We start from the raw sequence: 25,582 nt of genomic DNA, 5'->3' as shown, positions 1-25,582 counted from the left end.
TGATACTGACATACACAACATTTGTGCTATTGCAGCCCTCTTTTTTTTAATTGGATGTACAATCTGTTAGCTAAAACTAATTGGCAGCTAGCGTGTAACATCCAGAGTTTTTGGGATTTATCCCATGGCGCCTGAGGTCAGCACAATATGTGTACTATAAATAATTTGGCCATTTAAGCCATGTGATTGTGTGAGCAGATAGACAGCGAGCGAGCGAGCTACATACACACTGAGATCAGGGCTTCCTCTCTTGTGAGTGTCTGCCGTCAGAGCGAAGTTACAATAGGGAGCATTGTTCAGCTGGCAGGCCCCTGCGTGCCGGCTCCCCCCTCCATACCTGAGCACAGAGACAGGTGTATTTCTCCCAGTCACGCATAGCCCTGTCACACTCCCAGCTCCTGACACACCGCTTGCCACCAAGATCACACACACACACACAGCAAGAAAATCTTCCAGGAATACACAGAAAGTTTTTGGTTTTCACATGTTTTCCACTTTTTGTCATGTTTCAAATTCTTCTAAAATTACTTTAATTATTTTGTTCCTCCTCAGCCAGCACAAAATACTCCTTAGTTACAAAGAAAAAATGGCTGATTTAACCAAAATATCCAATATGGACTGTGATTATACCTTCTTTTGGTACCTTTTACACAAGTTTGACAACTTAAGCATAAAGGTTTGATTGAGGGAGTGCTGCACTGGTGGTCCTTCTGTATAGTTGTACCATTTCCATAAAAGAATTGTGGATGTTATTCATTGGGACCAATGTCTCCTTGGTTACCTGTCTTAATAAGATTATACTGATGACTCAGTTGGGCTAAAAAGCTATATTCAGAAAGTCTGTTGAAAGTTCCAAACTTCTGTTGTAGCAATATTCTTCTATCTTCAACTTGGAAGGTTCTTACATCTTTCTGTTTGCACTATATACTTACTTGCTAAGTACAGATAACAACAATATTCCTCACAATGGTTCCCTTGTTTGGACAAATTTATTTATACCTTTTCCTAATTTGATTTTCAACCTTTAACTAATATGCATCTTTCAAAGAGTGACAAAGGCAGAATTTATGCCAACATTCAACATTTGTATGCAGAACTGTACACTCACTGCTGCATAAACTTTTTGTAGATGATTAGGCTTCAGAATGTGATGTTCGAACAGTAAGGTTTATTCTTTGACAAATAAAACCAATAAAACAAGTAGCCTGCAGGTTTAAAAAAAAAGAAATTCACGATTACACCACTGTAACACTCCAGGAAGGGTGTGTTTGTCCAAATGAACTCTCCCCTCTTAACCAGTGTAAGAGTGTATATTAGAGATGAAGAAGGAATGAGTCATGCATGTCAGTGTTATTGTACAAATAGTCAAGGGCAAAAGTTAATTAATTTACCCTTAAGTGAGAAAACATGTTTGAATAAACATTAGATTCCTAGTTACAATTTGACTTCTCAATGTAGAATCAGAGGAGAAAGACCTGAAGAAGGTAAGAGATAAACGGAGATGACAAGGAATGAAGGAAGTTAATTCACCAAAGTGTTTATGGTTTGCTGAATAGAATAAGCAGTTGGAGGGGGCTTGTGTCATTGATTACATGGTTTGCTTTGAAAGATTCTCTCTCTTTCCTAGATATGACTCCCTGAGGTGCTGGAAGGAATCCAGCTCTATCAGTCTCATAGCTCAAGAGGATTAGCTCTTTATCCTGGGTGCTTCTATAGAAAAGAGGTGCACGGCACATTATGGCTTATTATCTAAAACAGGCACAAGCCATTTTTTTTTACCAGCTTTCACATGAGAAATCTTCCCCCACGTTACTCGGAACTCATTTAGCTTCACTTACCCAATTCCACAGCGAGGCCAAAAAAAGGACATAACTCTGCATGTTGGTTTTTCATAGAATTACATCAGCTGCCAACATGGAACATAACCTCAGGTTTCCTGGCTGATATTTACCAATTCATTCCCAGGCGGATGTGGAGGTAATAACACCAATGAAAAGTGGGAAAGTGAGAAAATAAGGAGGGGTAATCGAGTATGGTAGGCTAGCAAGCTTGTGCTGTCTGTTGTGCCAGCAAAACTGCATGCATTTATTGGGTAATTCTTATTGTTGTCTCATATACCCTTTCTGTGACATCATTAACAACCATCCCTCTACCTCTAGCTCATAATGCACTTCACACCATACTATATGTAGTCTTATGGGTGGTAAAGGTAGGGTAGGAGATCCTGGATTTTGAGTCCAGCGAAGCTGCATTTTGAAAATACACAGGTAAAAAGTCCCAACCCTTTTCTTCACTTTCCCCCGAAGCCACGCCTCTAGAGTACATGAATGCGCACGAGCACGAAGGTGCACGAGCGCTGTTCTGACAGCAAGCATCGATCGTTGCCGTATTTAGTATTTAGCTTATGCTAACTATACGTTTAATAATGCTAGGTGCTAGCCAAGCTGGCTGTAGTTTAGCTTCCTGCCAAGCTTCGTTCACGGAGCAGGGTACGCGCACAGGGGAAAGGAGGGGGGGGAAGCAGATTGCAGTTTGATAGATGGCATCAGAATCCAATCATTGTGAACGGTCCGTTCACAATGATTGGATACTGTTTTTCCTAGATTGCACGTTCTAGAGGCCACTAAAACTTTTCATATTTGTGTCAAAACTTTTAATTAATTGGTTGCAATGAGGGTGTGAAGAGTATTTCAAGCAATATGTAAAAAAAATGTTCCAGAAAAAGATCCCCTACCCCGCCTTTAAATAATGCAACCCTCTCTGTCTTTCGTTCTCATAGGCTCTTGTTCTCTATCCTGCCACTGAAGCCTGTGCACTCAGAGCCACATAAGGAAACATTTGTTCCCAGTCTGTTTGAATGGAGCCTTGTGTTGGAGGTAGTCAAAGAGATACAAGGGGATAGGACATCCAAACAGTCCAACACAAAACTTCTGCTCTGAAGCCCCTCTGTGTCTGAGTTGGGTCAGTAATGAATGTGCTCTACTCTTAATCACTCTCAGAGCACACACTGGAGATACGACAGACTCAATTGTCCTCAAAGTTTTTTTTAATGTCAAAAGGCGGTTAACTAAAGTCATTGCTTCTTGTAAATATTAGTTTCACGACCAACATCCGACAGTAAATTTCCATTTATTGTGAATTTTACAGTCGTCCAATTGTAGATGTATTCTAAAAATGTTCTTTTTGCTATTACCAATGATCTAAAGCCTCTCTGCACTCACTCAAGTTCACTTCCCCCAGATTTTCTGATGCATTCCTCTTTTACCTCCCATCTGTTTGAGCACACTTTAGAATGGTTTTGTGTTCTCTGGATATGATTACCATCGTCAAACCAGTCTGGAAATCATTTGTGTGCACATTAGCACATACCTACATGCACTTACAGATACATGCGGGCGAACGCATATTTGCAGACACATGCGTAAACACATGGGCATGCCTACAAGCTCATGCATTATGTGCATGTTTGGAAAAAATGTCTTGTCATGTCCTATGGCTCTGCCGTGAGGCTTATTGATTGTTCAGATTGAAAGCAGAGGGAAATTCTGGCTCCATTATTTGCATTCGTCACATAATTTTAGATAAAAGACAACTACCCTGTAATTACCCTGAAAAGATAACTGCCTGTTCTAATACTTTAGTTCAGTCTTGATTCCTGATTGCAGTCTCGATTTCTTACTTGAAATGAGCAAGTAAGAACATTTTTGGAAGAAGCGAGATCAACACAGTGAACCACATAAAAATGTTTAACTCTCCTTTTCTTTCTTTCTTTTTTTTTTCTCAAAAGGAAAAGAAAACCCTTCACACAGCAGCGGTGGCTTAGGAATGCGAGACAGGAATGCTGTTGAGTTACTATAAAGGGGGTTTGATCACTGAAAACAATGTCTTTGTTTTTTCATCTCCAGCTCTAGTCACGCAATGCTGTGTGCACAAACCTCCAGCAACTTTTCAACCCCTGCACACAGGAAAGCCAAGTACCTGCAATTAACAGAATCGCGTGCAATTCAGGTACTCATGGACTGCACTGGAGCTCAGCCAAAGGAGTTAAGAAAAAGGTGGAGTGGAGCTTCACCTGCTTCTGTGAAGATGTCATCTCAGCTGCTCAAATTGTGTAGAAATTATGTAGAAATTTTAAATTCTAAATTCACTTAAGCTGTTTCTGAGTTTTGGAGAATATTTGCATTTTTGTCTACAGATTATTACAGTTAATATTACAAAATAAAGTTAAAGAGAGTAAACTTTGACCTAAACAAATTACTTATGTATGTATACATATATATGTATATATAAAAGTCAAAGTTTACTCTCTTTAACTTTATTTTGTCTCACCTATGTTATCATTGAGGATAGAATGCACCCACAATAGTTTTAGTATTATATTAGTAAACATGCTGTATGTATCTTCTTTTAAAACACTTCAGAGTGTGACAGATGAATATATCTTTGCAAATATTGATGGGACTTTTGACCTTGGTGAACACTAAATATGCAAACAATTAACTCTACTTGACCATGACTCAGTCTCCGCAGCAGATGGTAAGTTGAGTTATTTTATTGTTTTAAAATCTTTGAATCTGCACTCCGATCCTTGAAATCCAGTTCTAGTTTTATTCTTAAGTTTAAGGGAAGCTATGATGCCAGAAATACAAGCAAGCCTGGAGGTAGTTAAGACATGAAAGTGTGGTAAGAAAGACAAGAGATTCATTCATGGGAAGGTGATTCAAGGCACTGACATCGCTGTATCTCTACATGGCGACAGATGATCATTATTACTCACACACACCGACTACAGGGCTCACACGCAACCTGGAATCAGTCCAGCAGATGATGAGTGATTGCAATTTCCATTCTTGGCATAATAACTGTTACATTATGGGAACAAAAGAAGATTTTTAAAGAAAAAAATGAAGAAGATTGAGATAAACATATTTGGCTTTGATAATGAAATTGCATGTAACATAAATCTCAGATCAAACTATTCATAATGCCAGTAACCGTTTTTTTTTTATAATATAAAGTTAGGTCTTTTGTAATCAAGCAAAAACCTGAAAATTAAATTAAATAAAACATGCACTGTGACCAAACTACATACTACACTACAAGTCTTCTTTGCCACAATAGTACCTTCTGATAGTTTTCGTCCTTCTTCTTTTTATCATTTCTCTATAAAGGTTTTGCTCTTGTGTTATGTTCCTAATTCTCACGTTTGGCACCAACAGTGATGAACTACACCTCCCACAATGCCTTGCGCGGCTGCGTTTGCTGAAAGCAGCATGTGTTGCGCTGCTCCTCTCCAACTATGGCTCATTGAGGTTGCTGCTCTTCACAGGGGAGTATCATAACAGCAGAGACGCTTTCTGGAACTGCAGCGGAGACCATCACCGCACCGGACTTTAAGGAATCAGCATCTTTCATTTATCATCGGAAAGAACTACCTTGACTGACTTGTAACAAAATAACTCAAGGATTCTTTTAACGCATTTAAAGGATTAAATAACTACCAAAGTTTCAGCGCTGACACATGTGGAGAAGTTATCATTTTTGCATAAACCCGATCGCGATGGCAGAAGCCGATGGATTCAAAACTCAACCTATGGATCGTTTGGTGTATCAGGATTATTCTGTCCGGGATGAGTGGTGTCTGTTCCTTCTTCAGCCCTGCTGTTGGACAAGTTGGTTGACAAACAGTCGAGTCTCTCGGGATACTTGGGAGACACGCGTGGTCAACAGTGGCCACTACGAGAAATGATCAGTGCTATATTACACATTTTGGGAATCCTTATCCTATGTGTTGTTATGGAATTTGGTTTGGCAAAGGGAAAGATCAAGACCAAGACCAAGAATATTATGGAATATATTTTGAAAGCTGCGCTCAACGGATGTCCAGGGATTTGGATTACATCAATGTGATTCTCTTGAATCAGCAGGTGTGTAGAAAACACGAATTCTCCAAGACCTTTTGTTTTTTTCAGAAAGAAAGATTATTAGTCAATGCAGGTTCATATCCAAGATTGTCAGTTTTGGCCAAAGGTTCTGTCGTTATCTCCCTAACACACCCATTTGGGCTATATCATCTCTACCAAATTGCGCTTTACAGTCAAATTCTAACATTGAACTGCTTTGGATAACAATATCCCTTTCTTCTCATCGCCAGTGGAGATTTGCACATTTTACATTAAAAACAACCTCGTCAGATTCCCCTTAAACCATATTTAGGTTAACCTATTCAGAGAATGACCATGCTGATCCATTGCTCTACAATCATTAATTTTGGGCATCTCTCAATCTCAAAATTGCCTCAAAAATGACTTCCTTAAATGTCAGACTGCCCAATGCTTGAATTCTAAACGTTACACCTTGTAAATTGTCAGCATGCACCTGCAGTGCCAGGTGTCCACAACTCACTCACAGAGCAATAACCTGTCACAAGCTGCCAAAGATCGTGCTCAGCTAATATAAACGCACAGTGTGAGTCCAGTGTCCATAAAAAGCAACATGTTGTCCTGCCACCTCTGGTACAGTGGTTCCATTCAGGTGACAGCAAAGCGGTTTGAACTGCGGTGCCCTCTGGATGGCCCATCCTGTGAAGCAGCTGTCATTTCTTCTGGTTGCCTCCACCTGACACATGGTGTGTGTGTGTGTGTGTGTGAGGTGTCAAATCTACTCTGCATTTAACTCTCAGAAGGGTTGGAATTGGACCCGTTGGTGCATTTGATCATGGAATGGGTGAAGCATACAGTCTCGAGGAAGTGAGAGAAGTGTGTGTTGCTTTTTTTGCGAGTACGCATGTTCGGTGACATAGTGGCGTTGCAGTCGTAGGAAGTGTGTATTCATGCAGCTTAATATGATGGAGCTTCCACCTTCTTTCTACTCCTTTCAGCTCTCACTTGTCAATTCCATATACTTCCTTAGCATTAAAGAATTCCATCTACTGTTGGGACATGGCATGGAGTCCAGCTCTATGTGTGCATACAGTGCTGAGCACTGGCGGCGGACCCCCTAAAACTCACCACCACCCCACACCCCTTCTATTAAAAATCTTCTCCAAACAAGACCCCCTTTCTCCACTGAAGAGGGACCCTCTGTCTAATGCCAAGTGACTCTCATGGCCAGCATTGACGGTGGGACACTTGCTTCACAAAAGGAGCTGAAGTGTCAAATAAACTCGGTCAGAGCCCCCGACACACAAGAATTCCTTTATCTGGCACCCTGGGAGGCAGACAAAGACAGACTTTGTGTCAGTGAGCAGGCTTTGACTAAACACAGGGACTTTTTTTGCTCTTCTCCTCAAAACTTCTGCCTCTTCTTCCTCCTCCTCCTTTTGGCGTTTAAACGGCAGAGCGGGAACGTGTGTTGATGTGACCTTGCCTGCCCAGCGCACAGCCAAAATCACTCCTGCGCTCTGTAAGATCCTTGAAAACTCCCTTGTAATGCTCATGCGCCCACTGATAGACATAAAAGAAGACAAATCGATAAATGTACTTTCTTTCTCTACCTGCGTTTATCCACAGCTTAGAATGGTGAAGGTGGAATTTGCTCTCTCGCAGGACTGAGTATGCTGGCTGTGCTGTTACATGATATGCTTGTGGTGAACCGCAGCAGAGAAACATACACACCAGGGCAAGACTTAAAAACTCTGCTTTTATTTTACTCAACCTTTTTGGAGGAACTTTCTTATTACGAGCATTTTTTTGTGAATGTAGATTGATTTGTATTCTCATCTTTATTACACTTGTCAAGAACAAAACGAGCCGATATTGCAAGTTCTATGTTGTTTGATCTTTGCAAGTTGCAGATGATGTTTGTATGCTAGTATTTGTAAGTCCCTGCAAATTATACATGCATATAGTCCTTATTGTCTGGCACTTGAAATTAAAATTCAATCCTACAATAATGCAACAGTTCACTGGCCCTAAGTTAGAGCTGGATTTACCGAGTGATACATATGTGCATCAGGCCCTCAGGCGTGCTAATACAGGCCAAAACAGAGAGCAATACTCCCCAGCTTAGTACTTTGGGTAAACAGATAGAGTTGCTGTGGTCGAGCGTGTTAATGGTGTGTTTATGAGCTTAAGTTGAGTGGTGATTTATCATGTCCAAACTCGAGGCCTAACTCGGGTCCCTGACTTTGATCGAGCCCGTAAGGTGACAACGGTGCCTGAGCAGCATGACCTTGTGGTGAACCGAGGCTCTGTGTAATGACCATTTTTGACCAATTAAGGGAAAAGTTTGGAAAATGAGTTACCCTCAGTTTTTGTATCAAATAAGCCCTCAGAATTGCTTTATCTCATCTGCAAAAAAAAAAGTCCTCTTTCCATCATTATTGTCAGACAACATCGTAATGACCTCCGTGAAAAATGTCAGACTGTTTAAAAAAAAAAAAGAAAATGGGTATCTCTGCATATAGAGCAGCATTTACGCTCAGCTTGAGTGTGTTTAGAATGGGCTGTAAAGTTTGTCTAAACAGGAGAACTGTCATTTATTAGTAGTGGAGGAACAATGGGGAGCTTGTCTCTGGGGTGGTGGGTGCCGGAGGGGGGCCAGAGGGGGCCGGTGGAGCCAGGGGAGGGTGGCCTGAGATTGGGCAGCAGCCTCTGACCAAGAACAAGCCCCTGTCTGATGAAGAGAACTGCTGACCCTTCCTGAGTAAAATGGCACCTTTGTTTCGAGGTGTATGTGTTTGTGCCTATGTGTTTATATGTGTGTGAAAGGGAGAAGGAGAGAGGTTTTGAAAAGCTGGAAACGCTTTTCAAGAGTGTTTTTTTTTTTGTGTGATTTTTCCCTCCATTTATGATTGCTCTTAGTTTAACTTTTGAAATGTGGTTTTCATTATTTAGTGGAGAATTAAGTATTCACCTGACTTATAAACTATTTTGTGAGCAGTTGTCTTTTTTTTTTTCATCTGCTTGGATTTTTTACATTTCATAGAGGAAATGCAAATTGTGTAGAAACTCAAATTTTACACATCATATAATCCCTTTAAGAGCTGTGTCCAGATGTCCCACCAAGGTTTTTTTTTATTTTATTTCTATCATTATTCTTTAAACTGATCATTGTGGCGATATTGCCACACAAAAGCAATACTCTAATGCTGACACCAGACCACCGCTTTGGACTAATTAGCCATTTTGTTTATTCCTTGCCACAGTTGTGGCAGTGTGGTCCCCTCTCTAATGATGCTCATGAGGAAGAGGTGCTTTGTTCAAATGTTGGATTAAAGACAATGAAGGAAATGAGGAAGGTGAGAAGAGGGGGGTAAATGCTGGTAAGTAATGGCAGCGGATAGCTGTTTTCCTGTTGGGAAACAACAACTTAAGAGAGTGAATGTGTGTATATTTGGATCAGGAGGGTGTAATGCTGGTTGGGGAGTTATCAGGAAGTTGGAGGCTGAGACAGACGGCCTGTGCTTCAGTGAGAGTGTGGCAGGGAGCATGAGTGAGGGTTCTTCAGTTATGCCTCTGGGTCTGACACTTAAAACCTGTCCTTTTTTATAAAGCTTCCTCCTACCTTCCTGCACCTGGTGCTCGGACTTTTTCTTTTTTTTTCTCTCACTTACAATGCAGCTATGTAGTCCACGGGGTCCACTACAATAATGAAATCAGATTTACCGTAAGCTTTAATTTTGCTTAACCTACCCTTACTAAAGATTCACGTTTGAGCACAATCCCTCTGAATGCTACAGAGATGGATAAAACCATAGAAGTATAAGGGAAGGATGGGTGCTCCTACCCAGCATGCCCTTGACCCTGGCCCACCACAAGTGTGCAAAGCAGAGGGCAAACAGTGAAAACACACAGCACAGGGACATCTTTGTCAGCCCAGACAGCATTGCACTCAGAAGTCTGCGCTCACACCTCTCTACAGGGACACTATGGCTCTGCAGAAGTGGAGTGATGTAATGCTATAAATTCTATGCTTCTGAAATTAAGACTGGAATGTACGCAGGTGAGGAGGCCGCAGTCATGTGTTCAGCGTAGATGTTTACCTTGTGGCTGAGGGTCGACTCAATATGTACTGTAATCAGTTTGATTCATTGTAACTCTTCATGTTTTTGGTGCATGTACATTTTAAGCATCCCGTTGTCTGGAGTGGACTTTCAGGTCTGTCCTTAACCGAGCCTTGCATGCAAAGAAAATCACCATGATCTAGTTTTTTGCAATGCTTTAAATTCCAAACATGGTTTTCACAGCCTGTGCGCACTAGTTTTTTTTTTTCCCAGCTCCTGTTTTGGAGGGAAAATACCTCTTTATGTCTGGCCCTCACAAATGTCACATTCCACTGAACCTGTGACCACGTTCGGCCTTTATTTTATTTGATATGGATCACCATGGCAGCCTCACTGTATTCTAGCCAGTCACACCTACATAAGTAAGCCATCCACATTAAGTTCACTCTTTAATTCCTCCTCTTTTAACTTTGTTACTAGTGGGGATTATAAAGGAGATTTAAATTGTGAAGAGGAGCATGACATTTCCTGTGTTACCTACTGGGGAAACATTAGACCACCAAACTCCTCCTTACATGTGTGTTTAGCCCTTCACCTTTGAGTGAGATTAAGCCAGTTTTAGCACTTTTTAAAAGAAAGTATTATTTAAGGCTAAATTTGGCTGAGTCACAATCCTTTCTCCTTAAAAAGAGTAGCAAAGGTTGATTATTCAATACCTCTGCCCGCTCTGGATGGTGGAAACTAAATGATCATGTCACATTAAAATCTGATTGAGAGGCAGATGCTCATATGTTTAAGGCTGTCAAGCTGTTAAAGTGAGTCCCTGAGCTTCTGACATAAATGGAGGAGAAATGGCTGTCAGTGTCCCTTAGACACGAATGAGCATACACAGCAGCACAATTTTACAAGAGTTAAAATAACTGGAAGCTCAGTTAAAAACAGTATTTTTTTTTTTTTTACAAGATGATGACAGTGAGAAACCATAGCTATGATGTAGTGTAGACTTTAGTTATATCCTTTTTTTTCCTAGTTGATCTTAAGCATTTCTAAGCCTCTGCTGCCCTCTTGTGGACAATGTATGCAACAACCAATGTTACTCGTCTACAATTCCTCCATTTGGCCTCTTGTCCGTGTTGTGCAAGCATGTATAACTATATTCGGGGCAAATAGGATCTATTTTGGTCGATTATGTGTGTTAACAGCAGTAAAAATTTTAATGCGAAGAATGTCAGTCATGCTTGAGTTTGCCAAAAAATTAGAAAAATATTAAATTAACTGGAGGCCTTTGAAGGAAAAAAAACTAATGTAAAGTCACTGAGAATATGATTTAAAAATTCTGTTTCAATATTTAAATTTACATTGATATTAAGACTTACATTAATATTTTGCTTAGCAAAATAAATCATTTACCAAGCAAATGATCCGGCTTTGCTTCTGTTGGTCAGGTTCAGCAGGGTTCTGGTGACTGTCTGAACGCTGACTAATCTGGTCTTTCCATCAACAGATTGTTTCAAGATACATTCCGTAGCTACGGTGGCCGACACGTGCAAACGCGTTGCAAACAGCAAAACAAATCCAACAGTAAAACACATGCAAGAGAGAACTGCTGCAAGTTAAAGGGATAGTTTGCCTCTTTTGACATGAAGCTGTATGACATCCCATATTAGCAATATCATTTATGAACATTTTCTTACCCCCTGCTGCGTCCTGTGAGCCGAGTTCCAGCCTCGTTTTGGCGTTGATGAAGCTAGTCCGGCTAGTTGGCTGGGGTCGCAAAAATAAAGCATCTTGCGTCTCAAAACAACATGCGTTCAAAAGAGTAATACATTTGCATCACAAAATCGTTATCCAGAAAAAGTCAGACCTCACAATCGCTTGGCGCTATTTCTCTCTACCTTCGTATCACTACGGGCTGTGTAAACTATGCAGACCGAAGAGCAGACCGAGCACTCCCCTGCTTCCGAGCAGTAAAGACTGTAACAGATGCGGCTATCGGCAGGTGGCTGTACGCATTGATATGAAGGGAGGCAAAAATAGCGCCAAGCGATTGTGAGGTCTGACTTTTTCTGGATGAATGATTTTGTGATGCAAATGTATTACTCTTTTGAATGCATATTACTTTGAGAAGCAAGACGCTTTATTTTTGCGACCCCAGCCAACTAGCCTTCGTCAACGTCAAAACGAGGCTGGAACTCGGCTCACAGGATGCAGCGGGGGGTAAGAAAATGTTCATAAATGATATTGCTAATATAGGATGTCATACAGCTTCATGTCAAAAGAGGCGAACTATCCCTTTAACTCAAAACACAACGGAAGTTCGCCAGACCACTAGTTGGGGGTCTCGACCATAGACATATAAAGAACATGTATTGTTATTATTATAATATCTTTATAATGTCTATGGTCGACCTTTGGGAAAGGGGATCGTCTATGGTCGATCTCCCATAGTCGATCCCCTAATAGACAGGGCCTATCCCACACAGGTCGAACTTCCGTTGTGTTTTTCTCTCTTGCATGTGTTTTGAAGTTTGCAGCGCGTTTCTCTCGTGCATGTGTTTTGGATTTGTTTTGCCGTTTGCAATGCGTTTCCATGTGTCGGCCACAGTACTTCTCCCCCTGATGGCACAGGCATAGTCCAAGCTGACGATGCCAGAATTAATCAGGCTCAAATTTAAAAAAGTTGTTAAGGGGGTGTCAGACATCATTTCACACATTAGCTACCACGGAGTCCGGACCCTAACTCCACTGAGAATCTTTGGGATGTGCTGAAGAAGATTTTACAAAGCGGTGCAGAAATGTACAGAAATGAATGTTTTAACATCAGATAAGCTCATGCCAACAATGCTACAGCAAATACATGCTGTGTTCTAAGCTAAAGGTGGACAAACAACATGTAAGACCGTGTGACTTTTTTTCTTTTTTGGTCAGGCAGTTTGTTATTGCAATAAATTACAAATAAATAAATTAATCAAAAAGGAATCTAATTGCTGGCCCAAAATTATATTCAGTTATTATATTAACTTAAGATGTACAACTCCTCAAACATTTTTAAAGATCTCCAAAAAGAGTGGATAATTGGTTATAGAATTTGGTCATAGCAAAGTTACCCTGTAAATGCTTCCCTAAAGTTAATTAAATTCAACATTAAAACAGCATATGCTATTGTTTTGTTATTTGTTATTACTAATTTCTATGATAAACTCTATGTTCAGTGATTGCATGCTTTAGACATTCAAACATCATCGGTACAACTAAAAGAGGGAAAAAACACCTTAGACTGACCAATTTTATCAAAACACTTAAACTGTTTCTTCTTTTTTTTAAGTAAGAATTGATAAAACACACACAGGTCAAACCAGGTTAAGAAAAGCTAATATCTGTTCAAGTGTATGTTGCGGTAAAGTTAAGTAGATTCAGTGCCTTGGGTTTGTAACTAAAACCAGTCAGACATTAGATACCACATCCTGGAGGTTGGAGTTTTTTTTTTCTTCTTTAAATATATTTTCTTCAGTTTGCCACTAGAGGTCCCAGTTGGATCGTTTTCTTGTGACTTACTGCCTGTATCATTTATCCATCCATTCATTCTCTATAAATGCTTTATCCTGTTCATGGTCACAGAGGCTTGGAGCCAATCCAAACCCTGTCTTTAAGCGAGTAGCTGGGTGCACCCTGGACAGACTGCAAGTACAACAGTGAGATAAACTACCATACATGCTCTTAGTAAGACCTATTGTCAGTTTAGAATATCCAGATCACCTAACATGCATGTGTCTGGACTTTGGGAGGAAACCGATGCAGGCAAAAGCAGAATAATAAGAGCACCCCTCACAGAAATGACAGAGCTGGGATTTGAGCCAGCTGAGAGGTGACAGTGCAAATCACTGGATCATTGTGCTGCCCTTTCTCATACTTTTTCAAAGTGTGACACAAAAGAGGCTTTACTGTAAAGTGTTGTTGTCTCCCCCCCCCCCCCCCCCCCCCCCCTTTTTTTTTTTTTTCCAGTGGAGCTTTATGTCACATGCTTCACATTTTGAGGAGACCATTTTAACTTTGCAATGCTGATTTTACTGGGCTTCCTTATTAGATTTCAGCTTGGCAAATTACAGCAGGGTTTCATTCTTTTCCTCGTGTGTGTCCTGATTGGCTACAGCTTTAGTTTGATTCTACAGCCGTTTACATTCAGTTATAGAATTTACAATTGGTCTGGTAGGTATTGTGCATGCATCTAACTTCTCACTACTTTGCATTGACAAATGCTTTGAGAATTTTAAGCATAATCTTCTTGTATCTGTCTTGTTTCTGTGAGAGTTTCTTCACAGTTTGCTTGTTTGATGTCTTATCTCTTATTTGAACTTTTAAGTTGGTATTTTAAATTAAGTTTAAATTCACAAAGCTTGTATGCAACACATTTAGTGGCACAATGGGTAGTCTTAACTTTGACCACTAGATGGTAATGTGGTAACGTGAGACATAGACTCCCCTCTTGAAAATAAGTTCTACTTTGCTTGTTACGGTAACCCTGTGATCTATGGAGTAATGGATGTAGATTGGCATTATTATCTTCTTATTGCCCCTCATTCTAACTCATCTCCCTTTGAAGATCAAAGCGGCCGTGTGCCTCTGTGTGTACCGACACTGATAAAACCAATAAAGTCAACTGTTCACTTTGTACATCTGTCTGTCTTGACCCTTTCCCAGACTTACAAGTGGAAATGCTGTTGAACCGGCAGAGTCAACTGTTCAGCATTTTAGACTAATTTCTGCATACAAGTCTGGATAAGGTGAATATCTTTTACAAAGTTTGGGATATGCTTTAAAAAACGGTTTGGCAATTTGGTTCAAAACTTGGTATTCACAGTTCAAATGCAGTACAAAACTGACAGACCGTCGTCAACGGCCAGTCTGGTTGTTGGCTGATTGAATCCTGATTAGTAATAGTTAAACTATCGAGACATCCTGATGCTTTTGAGTACTTGGTCAGCTTTGGTACACTCAGGTGAACTTCAGAGAGAATGAATGAAACTGGGATACAGGTGGCTTGGTAAAGGAGCGGGTGTGGCGGCTTTTGATTGGGTGACTGTAATAGCACGAGTACAATGCCAGGTTGCTTCATAGATTTCAGTTCCCACAGGTGTTCTGTATATATGTGTCAGTGCCAGTTCAACTACAAGGCCAAGACAAACTGTTCTTCTATTAGAATTGTTATTGTTTCAAATATTTAAAAAAAAAAAAGGAAAAAACCTTTCAAAGAGAGAAATAATCTGTGTTCAGAGATGTCTTTAACCACGACAAATTTGATCTCTTTGTAACCACTGTTGAAACATGACAGTTGATTACTTCTTCTCCTGATTCAGTTCTTTTCAACCCTGATTGGCCAAACTCTCACACGGTTTGTTTTCTCACACATTTTGCTTGCGACATTGTTGAAGTTTTCTCTAATAGCAAATCAGATTGGAGAGTATGTAGTTATTCAGGTTTCTACCAGTTGGAGATTAAGGGAAGGAGTTTCATGGGGGAAAAAAAGTTGTAATCATGGGCGAGTCACCTTGTATTTGCATGTGCTCTCAGTTCATGCATCTACGCTATATTTCAAATGTGTGCATGTGCAGTGAGATATTTATTAGTATAGGTTAAACGCATTTATCCATAAGCACAGTATGCGTGTGTTACATGCGCAGCTGCACCTCTTGCTCTGGCACAAGTCCATGTCAAGTTGTACATAATCTATAGCTAATCAGTATTTGTCACTTAGGGGACTTTAGCCACCTTTTAGAAGGTTGTACACAAAGAAAGGCGTGCACGGCCTTCTGCATAACTGCTAACTGCTCCTCCACAACCCTGTTATCTACTGGCCGCTTTCTTACCATTGCCAAGATGTGATTCCAACATGTTGTCTTATCAGAGTGGTTGATCATTATTATTTGCTCCTGTTTTTTTTTCTTTTTTTCTTTTTATCCTTAGTATTTTCAGTGGAAGTTTGCTTTCAGGTCTTAGTACTGCCCAGCTTCAGTTGCATCCAAATTCAGTTTCAGACCAACAGTTACTAATCCACAACACACACGAAAGATTGCCACACTGCTCTCAGCTTTATCTTTTCCATCTCTACCAAGCTCTTCATAATGAGTCTTCTCTTCATAATAATCAATCACTGAAATCCTTCTGCTGCATTTGATAACAGCTACTGCGGGTTAGCTGAGCTGAGAACCTGACCGGGCGTGTTCAGAGCAGCCAGGCAATGGCTCACAGAAGAGAACCATGTTTTTTCCTCAAGCTATTTATTGCACACAATATGTGAGGGCAAGTGAAGGTGGAGCTTTGGTAGAGATACGGAGGAGGAAGTCTGTAGTATGTTTTTAAGTGTACAGTGTGTCTGGATAGTCAGTGGCCCAGATAAACCTCAGTCTGCTGTGCAAGTTAATCATTAATGCTGGACTTCACTGTCTTTCTGCACTTTGTAGGTGGGCAAAGCTTTAGGAAAACATTTGTTCATTAGCTGCATTTTTCAGATTTTGAACCTTTGAATGGTGGCACCTACATTAAACACATTTTGCAGCTGTGCAGTAAAGCATTAAATGGCGAGCCTTTCTCTGCAACTTTATTATTACTGTGCGTCTTTGCTGCCCGCTGTTGATGTTAACGGGGTGCTGTTAGCGGCAGCAGCTCCTTTACGGGCCTTTCTCAGTGTAGTTTGTGCACTCTTTCATCTTTCCACTGGGTTACCTCCACAGCAACACAATGTCCCAGTGGGTAACAGGCAATCACAAAATTTGGAACATGTGCTGCTCCCCTTAACGGGTGCTGTAGTTTTCAATCAGCAGCAGCCTAAATGTTGTGCACGTGTGTTGGTGTGTGAACAGCTGTAGAAAGCCTGACTTTTAATGTAGTTTCCGTGGTTATATGTGCATGCAGCCACCAGCCAATGACCACAAAAAACAGATTAGCAGTGATGCATGGCTGTTGTGAACTTGGTTGTCAGTGTGGTGTAAGGTGAGGAGTTTGGGTGAGGTTGGGCTCATGTTTATGTGTGTTCCTCCTTTAGTTTTCTTAGCCAGCACTCCTCCACTGTAAATTCTGCCAGGAGAATCTTCAGACATCTGTCTCGTTCCCTCTCTGTCACACACAAACGCAAACGCAATTGCCCGTTCACCTTCTCGGTCAATCCCCAACTCTGTACAAGCTGCAACATGAAATCCAAATCCTCTGTCCTACAGTGTGTGCATACAAAAACAGGAAACACAACAGTGACATTTTGCAGATTCATGTAATGAGCTAGTGAAGTCAGGGAGGTATGTTGATGTATCAATGCCAAGGAACATATTCATGTTCTTAAACATGTTCCTAAAGCAGGCTATTATTCAGAGGTATGACAGAGGGCCAGGTGGTCTTGATAGAGGGAAAAAAAGAGATTAAGGACACTAAGGTGAGACTGGACTTTTCTGGTCCTCCCAGAACTGTGGCGCCATGCAACAGACCAACTGGCCTGAGCTTTAGTCTGTTTGAGAGGAGGGGCAGAGAGCAGATTGTAGAAACAGTTTGGAAAATGTGAGTGAGATGGTGCGGGACCTGGTGGCTGCAGATGGCAAGCTTTCCTCCTTCCAGCTGCCAGCTTATCGACTTTAATGATGATGGCCAGTCCCTCTGCCCCCTGGGTCTCCGTGTCCTTCATGCCTGCCAAGGCAACAGGAATGGCAATGGTGCACCAATAAAGCTCCACATGGTACTGATTGAGAGCTTTTAAACTACCTTTCTGTAACCCCCCTTCACTCATTTGCTGAATAAGGAGGATCAAAGCAATTGGAAGCATGTTTGATAGTATTTATGCCTAAAAGGCTTTGCTCACAGAAATTGCTTTTGTTGATTTATATATAGCACAGCATTGTGAAAGTAAGTTATTTTCTGATCAGCAGTTTGTCATTCGAACATGTTTTCATGAATAAAGCCTTTAGTGTGGGGCTTTGCAGTACAAAACTGTACCTACTGTAATAAGACGAATGGGAACCCACTTTTCCTATTACCTCGTCTGCCCCCCTGTCCTCCCATCTTTGACCAAGCTTATTTGGAGGGAGCCATAGGGTCAGCATTCATTTAGGAGTCGGATATGAACAGGCATTAAAAAGCAGCGTGGTCTTAATTAGCCAAAGTTGCTCAGATGTTTGGTGTGATTGTGTAATGCTTCTATTTCAGTGAGCGCATGCTGTGTTAGGCCACCATGGTAGTCACCTAACCCTAGTTTTATTGCCTTCTGCAATGTCACAACGTTGATGAGGCGAGACAAGCTGAGATTATTCGCACTGAGGCAGAAGAACAGTTACGGTGACATTAATGACTGCTTACTGTTTGTTTCCCTGAGAAAAGGGTAAACACAGCTTTTGCAGAACTTGCTGCATCATCTTACCAAGGTCTCCAATGAGGGCCTGTGCGTTTCTGTATTTCAGAACTAGTGATAAAGACTTCCTCATCCACAGTTCTCCTGATTTATGTGAAGCATGCCACACTGATTATTAAACCAACATAAAGTTCTTGCTCATTTTCCATAGAACCACCTATACCTCTGCTGTACAGGGAAGCAGTGACATTTGGCCAGGTCATAAAGAAGCTATCAAAGCCATAAAAAACACCTCATGATGTCTGGGTTTCTGTAGCCAGGCTATTAAGCTGTAAAGTCTCCACTGTAAAAATCTCAATTGAACTGATATAGTTAAGGAGAGCACAGCAAAGATGAAACAAACCTTACTGAGCCATATTTTCATAATCCTAAAGTGGGCTTGGTTTTTACCGGTAAGCACACAGGAAAATTCTTTGAATTCCCCGGCCTCACACCCTCACTCTACTTTTGCCGCCTGGCAGCCAATACTTCTGGGTACATGGGCTTTTTTTGTTGCACGTTTGACGTCATAGAGGGTTCAATTAGCTCTTGAAATGAGCGAGTTGTTGCTTTTCTTGTTCCAGTTTAAAAACGTATTATACTTTATAGCTTGTACGTTGGACTTAATATGTAGATAAGGAAGATCAGTATGGGGAAATGCACTTTTAACCTTGCACACACTCACACACAGACTCACACTAATACTTGGATCCTGTGTAGGTGGGCCAGATCACACTGTCTGACCATACAGGAAGCCATCCAAAAGTTTGGACGCATGGCTCCTCCGCCCTTTTCCTTTGTCCTTCATCTCCTCTATCTATCTTTCTATAATTGTGTCCCAGACCCAGACATGTCCATAAATAAACGGGGTCTCTCCCTCCACAACCAGACCCAAGCCATGTTTATGTTCAGGCTTGTACTGGGGGGGGCCATCTGGACCATTGGGCCTGCCTCACCACTTTTCTCCGAGCTCAGGTGGACTCAAGATGTGCCGCTAGGAGCTACTTCATGGACTAACGCAGGCTTAAGACACAGACAGTGAGTCGCAGGAGATATGTTTTTGAAAAGTTTTATTGAAGATTAAACAATCCTTGACCAAAGTTCCACAGATTTTGTTTTAACACACTGTGATGTGTTAAAAGAAGTGGAAAAACCCAGACTCTGCCATGCCTTCAGAGGGTTTCAAGTCTTATATCTGTATCCTTTCGTGTATGATTGATTTTTTTTTTCTTCTTCTTTTTTTTCTTCTAAATACTCTATGGTTGTTTCATGTTGTCCTCCCTCTTTTTCAAAATTTACCCATTTGATAAATTTCTTTCATAATTACTCCAGAGCACAAACTGTACTTCTCAGTCAGGACGCATGATCTTTTGGTTCCTACTTTGCTCTTATGCAAACGGACAGTAGAGGAGATTTTTGGTTTATTTACGTTAGCTGGATGTGGTCTCCTAGTCTTCATTTCATTTGGTTCAGGAGCCAGGCTATTAAAACTAATGAACACTTATTACCCCGAGTTGGATCCTGAGCTCTTTGCTAAACATCCCTTCTGTAGCTGTTTGTTTTACTTGTACCTGATTATTCAAACAGAGCAGTAAAACATGTGGCTGAGCCTTTGCCTCTGGTCTTTACAGGTTGTCCAATAAATAGTCTGATCTGCGATATGTGATGGGACGGCCAAACATGGGTGGCCTTAGCTTTTCTTTATTGATCATCTTGGACTTAACCCAGCATTTTTAATGCATGCACTACGCAGTGTGTTGAATTATGCAACAAGTGTTGCAAGAGCTCACATGCTGTCATTGTTTAAAAAAACAAAACTGTTAAATGCTCAGCACATAGTGGTTTTTATTATTTTTTATGTCCCTTGTCCTGTTGTGAGGAATGACAGACTTCGTATGCTCAAGACATCTGCTTTGCAAATGTGAGCGGCACATGGAGCTTATGATTCCTCAGAGCTCAACACTTTAGATGTATCGTGATGTTTAATACTGCCAACGAATATTGTGTTTTGATTCCTGAGATTTTATTGCAGCATTTAAAAGTGCATTCTATTTACTCCGTCCAAGAACATACAGCTGGGGCTTCTTTTCTATTTTTAATATTATTCTTTTTACAAGTTTGTACTTGAGTGTTTTTTTTTTTTTTTTTTTGTTTACAGCTTTAAATCTGCCATCAGTTTCACCTTATGATCTTTCTCTTGTGGTTTCAACACCACCAGTATTTGCTTGTTTGATGGCTTTGTAATTGTTTGCTGATCACCAGGTGTCAGATTGAAGATTATAGCGCCTACTGACAGATGCGTTTGAGTAGCTACATAAAAAGTGTGTGTGCGAATGACCATGTGCTTGTTTGTGCGTGTTTGTCTTCACAACAGACAGAGTTGGTGTATGGAACATGAAAGTGTATGCTTGTCCCGCTGCGACCTTTGTGCTGCATAAATCAGTCTGAATAGCTCGACTGATGTTGAGGGAAGGAAGGAGCCCTTTCTTGTGACTCCTCTCCCGACGCTTGTGGTTTTTAACGTGATATGTGCACATGGAAAGCATGGTCAAATAAACAGCGTGTAAAGTTTCTCATGTCTGTACCAATCTGTCAAAAAGAGATGGAGCTCGGCTTTCCTCCCCCTCCTCCCTTGCTGCATCGCCCTCACCCATCCCCTCCCACTGCACTGCCGCCCCTGTCATCTCCAGGTGGAATTTCCCTGGAGTGAGAGTTGCTTTTTTTTCTATTTGTTTTAACCTAATTAGATAATGTGAGAAGGCATGACGCTCAATGGCTCCTTTGTTTGTAAAATAGAAGATAATACAAATGTGCACCTTTCAGGAATGGGGTGAGGGAGGAGACAGAATGGAGTGATAAACCTGAAAACGAGAGGCAGAACGAGAGGACTGAAACCCTCTCCTGTCTGCTTTTCTGTGAGTGGCGTTACCTGTTCACCTCTGAGCAGGAAGCATATCAGCCTTTTCTGCTGAAACCTTATATGGTGAAATTAAAAGGTAGGGCTTCATGTGCTGCTATGTCTGGGTCAGAGCAATAGTTCTAACGCTCTTGTATTACATTTCACTTAACATGCTATCATTGTAAAAATCTGTAATTAAATATAGAAGGCAAGGCACCACACCTATAAATCTAGCACGATTATAAAGGCCTGTGCTGGCTTGATACTTGGTCTCCACCTAAGTTAGTGGTACAGCTGGCACCATCTTAGTGTGTGTGTGTGTGTGTGTGTGTGTGTGTGTGTGTTTGCAGGCTAAAGACTATATCAGTCCCTGTTGTACTTGCTTTAGTCACTCTACAGCTTTTCTCAAAAGACTGGAGATCTCCCAGCAGCATGCAACCTTTTACAACTTTACTTTTCTTGCTTTTACTGAAATTTATAGGTCATAGCGACTCGGCGCATAATAGAAAGAACCGATTAGCGCATTAAGGGACGATGCCACGACGCAATACTTAACCCTGGGCAGCTGGGTAATACAATGAAGCAGATAGCATGAGAGATGTAGGCCAAGTATTGTGGGGCTCATTAAAGACGGGTCTATTGAAAGAGTTTGAGGTTTTTAGCTCAAACTACTGAGAATGTCTCAGCTGTAGCTACTGGTGGAGGAAATACTGGATCCTCGCTGCAGGGGCCTTCCTCTGTTCTCTCATAGAGAGAGGGTGCCTCCGAAGTGCCTGATAGCGAACGTTTTTCTTGGATACCTCTCAAAGTCATTCCTTCTACTTCCCACACATCTGAAGATGTATTTTTATCATAGAACAGATGACAGGGGTAATCCTTTGGTGTCTTGCCACCCCCAACTGACCGTTTACTTCCTCTTTGTGTTTTGCTTTCCCTCGCTTTCTTTACCCCCTCTTATCAGCTAATCCCTCACTGCATAGAGCGGTCAATTAAGAGGCTTAGCTGATAGAAAACGAGACCATTTTGGATGCATGGAATGTGTGAAAACGCAATGAAAAGGGGGGTTGTGACTGGCCCTCCAAGCAGAGAAAAGAAGGAAATTGAGCTTTTTTTGGTGGAATTAATTTCCTAAACAGCAGTCTTTGTCGCCTCTGAGAGGTTAGACACAACCTTTGAATACTGGAAGAAGGACTCAGTTGAGAAATTTCACATCCCCAGCTCATTTTGTTGCACAACTGGTTTCAATCAGAGAATTTCAGACGTCATGATCAAACACTTTTGCAACTGTAACATTGCATTGCATTGGCCTTAGCATTCCTGTACTTTGGCATGGATGCAGAAAAAAAAACAAAAAAAAACATGGGAACGTTGTGCACAGCAAACGCACATGTGCACTCGGTTTTTGATCTGCTTACTAAGATTAGACAGAAATGACCAGGATTATGACTCTGCAAATTGCTCGGCTATAATAATCCTTAGATTTGTGGTTTTAAAGCTTAAGGCCATTTGCTTTTGTGTGATTCAGGAAAATGTGTTTCACAAGACTAGGTTGACTGTAGAGGTCCTGTTCTGTCAGCTGTAAGCTGCCACAAATATGTTTTAAGGTATACCTGTACATGTAAGCCACGCTCACTTTCAGATAAAGAATGACAAATTTCCTCGACCCTCAAATGGCCCTTTTTTCAAAGTCAGTTGTTCTGTATTTCTGGCTTTGCTATTCTAAAGGTACACAGGACTGGAACTGATGTTGACAAATGGCCAGAATATTTTTCTTGCCACTCTTAAACCAAAGAATTCAAACTTTACACGTGAGCCTCAGCTGTACACGTACATATAATCCAATTTAAGTTGAATGAGTGGCAGGCCTTTTCTGTATGTGAAGTTTGAGATTCAGCTGGGGGTGAAAGAAATGCTCTCTGTGTACAAAACATAAATGAGATGTGCTGTGCAACAGAGTCTACGCTGTGCTACTCAGGGAGGAGAGAAGATGAGGAGAGGGAAAGGTGGGGGTAATTGCCACATTAAGGGGAAGGAATTCAAAATAAATTTAATCTCCCAATCCCTTTCACCCCCCCGGAGAGGTTTACAGTGAACATGCTCTGTCTTGTTATGAGGCACAAGGAGAGTACAGAAAGAGGGGAAAGGGAGATGTGGAGCAAAAAGTTCGAGGTCCTGATCTAGATAATGGACTGGCTACACCAGGACGAACTTCAGTGCAAAGGTTCACTCTGATGAGTGTTGGCTCATGTGCATAAACTTGAAAGTCCTCTCTGCCAAGACCAGATTTTAATGTACTCCTTTCTCCCAGTACTTATCCCACAGTACCTCATGCCAGTTGAGCATATGAGCATCGCGTCATCACTGTCAGGCACATCTTCAAGACAAAGGAGGTTAATCGCAGGAGGAATGTGGGCATTAAAACTTGAAATTCGCAGGTTACCAGATCAGAAGGGATGGCTGGACACTTGCTGAGACCTAAATCCCTCTCACTTGATGACTTGCTAACCCATTTTTTCACCAGCTGGGGAAAATAGCTCCAGGTGAGCAGACTGCACAAAGCCACGGCGAGGCTGCGTCAGCTTGTGAGAAGCAGAAGTGCTACTGAAGGCCTGCTGGATATTGCTTTGTGTCATTGTGTGGCTTAGCCCCTGACTAGGACATATGGTGCCCTGTACTTTTATAATGTAATCATTCCCCCTCCTGCAACAACACTGTTAAAACTTTCTGCATGCTGGGGCAAGAATTCAGTCAAAGGTCCTGCTGGCCCAGACACAGCAGAGCATAAACAATGGAGCTTAGGCCTTGGCAACACACATGGCACACACACCGCTCCATAAATCTATTGTCATTACTAAAAATAGTTTTATATTACACAATGTGTGCAGTATTTCCCTGTGGTAATCCCTTTTATCACATAGTATTTTAAAGTTGGTGTGCAAAACTTAAGGAGATCTATTGTCAGCATAATACAGCATGACTATGTCACGAAACCTTCGTATTTTCATTCATTTAGAGCTGGACATTTATATCTAAAGATGCTACAGATCCTTCTGCTATGTTTCTGATATCAGGACAGCTGATATCGCTGCCCATCTTTCGCCGCAGGCTGAAAACCCACCTCTTCAGGAAACACTACCCAGATCCCCCTCTTAGGACATCACCTGCTCCGTCCTAGTTCCTTACGCACTTATTGTTTCCTCCACCACTGGCACCCTCTATATTTTCATTACCCCCTACCCGAACCAGGGTTTGAATCCCATTCCTACTTTTCTTACCTTTTTTATTTCTTCCCCTACCCGAACCAGGGTTTGCATCCCCACCCCACTGTGACTGGTGTGCAGTTGGTGAGAGGCTGAGGTACCTGACTTATCGCACTTACTCTAGCACTAGTTTTGCTCTTAGCTGTTTGGTTTTGGAAGGAAATGCACTCATGATTTCTTGTGACCTGAAGTTCTTTTGCCTACCGATGTTGAACGCACTTATTGTAAGTCGCTTTGGTTAAAAGCATCTGCAAAATGACCGTAATGTAATGTTTCTGCCGTGTTCAATGGCATTTTTCAACTTGAGGACGTAAGGGGAAATCAAACCATGGCTCTAGAGTGCTCCTTTCATGTTTTTCTTGAACTTTTGAGGTTACTCAGTTGGTTGCAATCTGCAGTTGATGCTGCTTGCGGCACAAGTTCCTCCACACTAGACATGAAAACAATTAGTTCAAACTAGGGTCAATGGTGCCTCCATGTAGGTCCTTTGCTGTAGTTTTATATGCGTTGTGTGTTTACTTGGCCAAATGTAATCTGTGGTTTTCCCAGGTGACTCATCTTCCACTCTCAAGGAGGGACAGGGAGGTTAGTAAGGGTAGTTTCATCCAGGAGCAGTTTAAGTAACATTGATCTCTCAGATGGTAAAGGTAATTAAGAGGGTTTTACAAACCTATAATTATTGCCTCTCTCCATTCATCACCCATATATAGCCAGTCTGTCACACTAGCAGAAAATGTTTATGTGCTAAAAAAGGAGGAAGTCACTTCTCCCCTTTAGTACAGTCCACTCAGCTTGATGTCATTTAATTATCCACCACTGTGTTTGAAAAATACTTCCTGTAGAAATGAAGAAATGTCACCTAACCTGCCGCCACAGCACGGGAGGATTGACAGCATGATTGCATGGGATTGTTTCTGCGGCGTCCCCACCATCTCATTAGGGAAACACCAGCCTGGATTTCAGGGTGCTGACAGGCTGATTTTGTGTGATGTGTTACCCCGTGCATTGACATGCCATCCCCTCAGCTGCCGGGTGAACACTACACCCTGTGTTGATGGGGACGGCAGGCCAACAGATCAGGTTTCCAGCAGAAGCAGGAAGTGAGAATTGGA

The 25,582-nt window shown here is 41.5% G+C and overlaps 1 long non-coding RNA gene across 1 annotated transcript in view; it reads left to right on the top strand.

The window, feature by feature from the left end:
* Positions 1-4,366: 4,366 nt before the first annotated feature.
* Positions 4,367-25,582, top strand: part of LOC142371245 (uncharacterized) — a 53,817-nt gene continuing 32,601 nt past the window's right edge. Inside the window, exons 1-2 of the long non-coding RNA XR_012767995.1 lie at positions 4,367-4,536; positions 5,220-5,927. This is a non-coding gene — a long non-coding RNA (uncharacterized LOC142371245). The remainder of the gene's footprint in view (positions 4,537-5,219; positions 5,928-25,582) is intronic.

This window comes from Odontesthes bonariensis, chromosome 21 (genome assembly GCF_027942865.1).
Source record: "Odontesthes bonariensis isolate fOdoBon6 chromosome 21, fOdoBon6.hap1, whole genome shotgun sequence".
Taxonomy (NCBI): domain Eukaryota; kingdom Metazoa; phylum Chordata; class Actinopteri; order Atheriniformes; family Atherinopsidae; genus Odontesthes; species Odontesthes bonariensis.
Note: the sequence above shows the minus strand (reverse complement) of the source record. Positions and strands in the feature narration are given on the sequence as shown.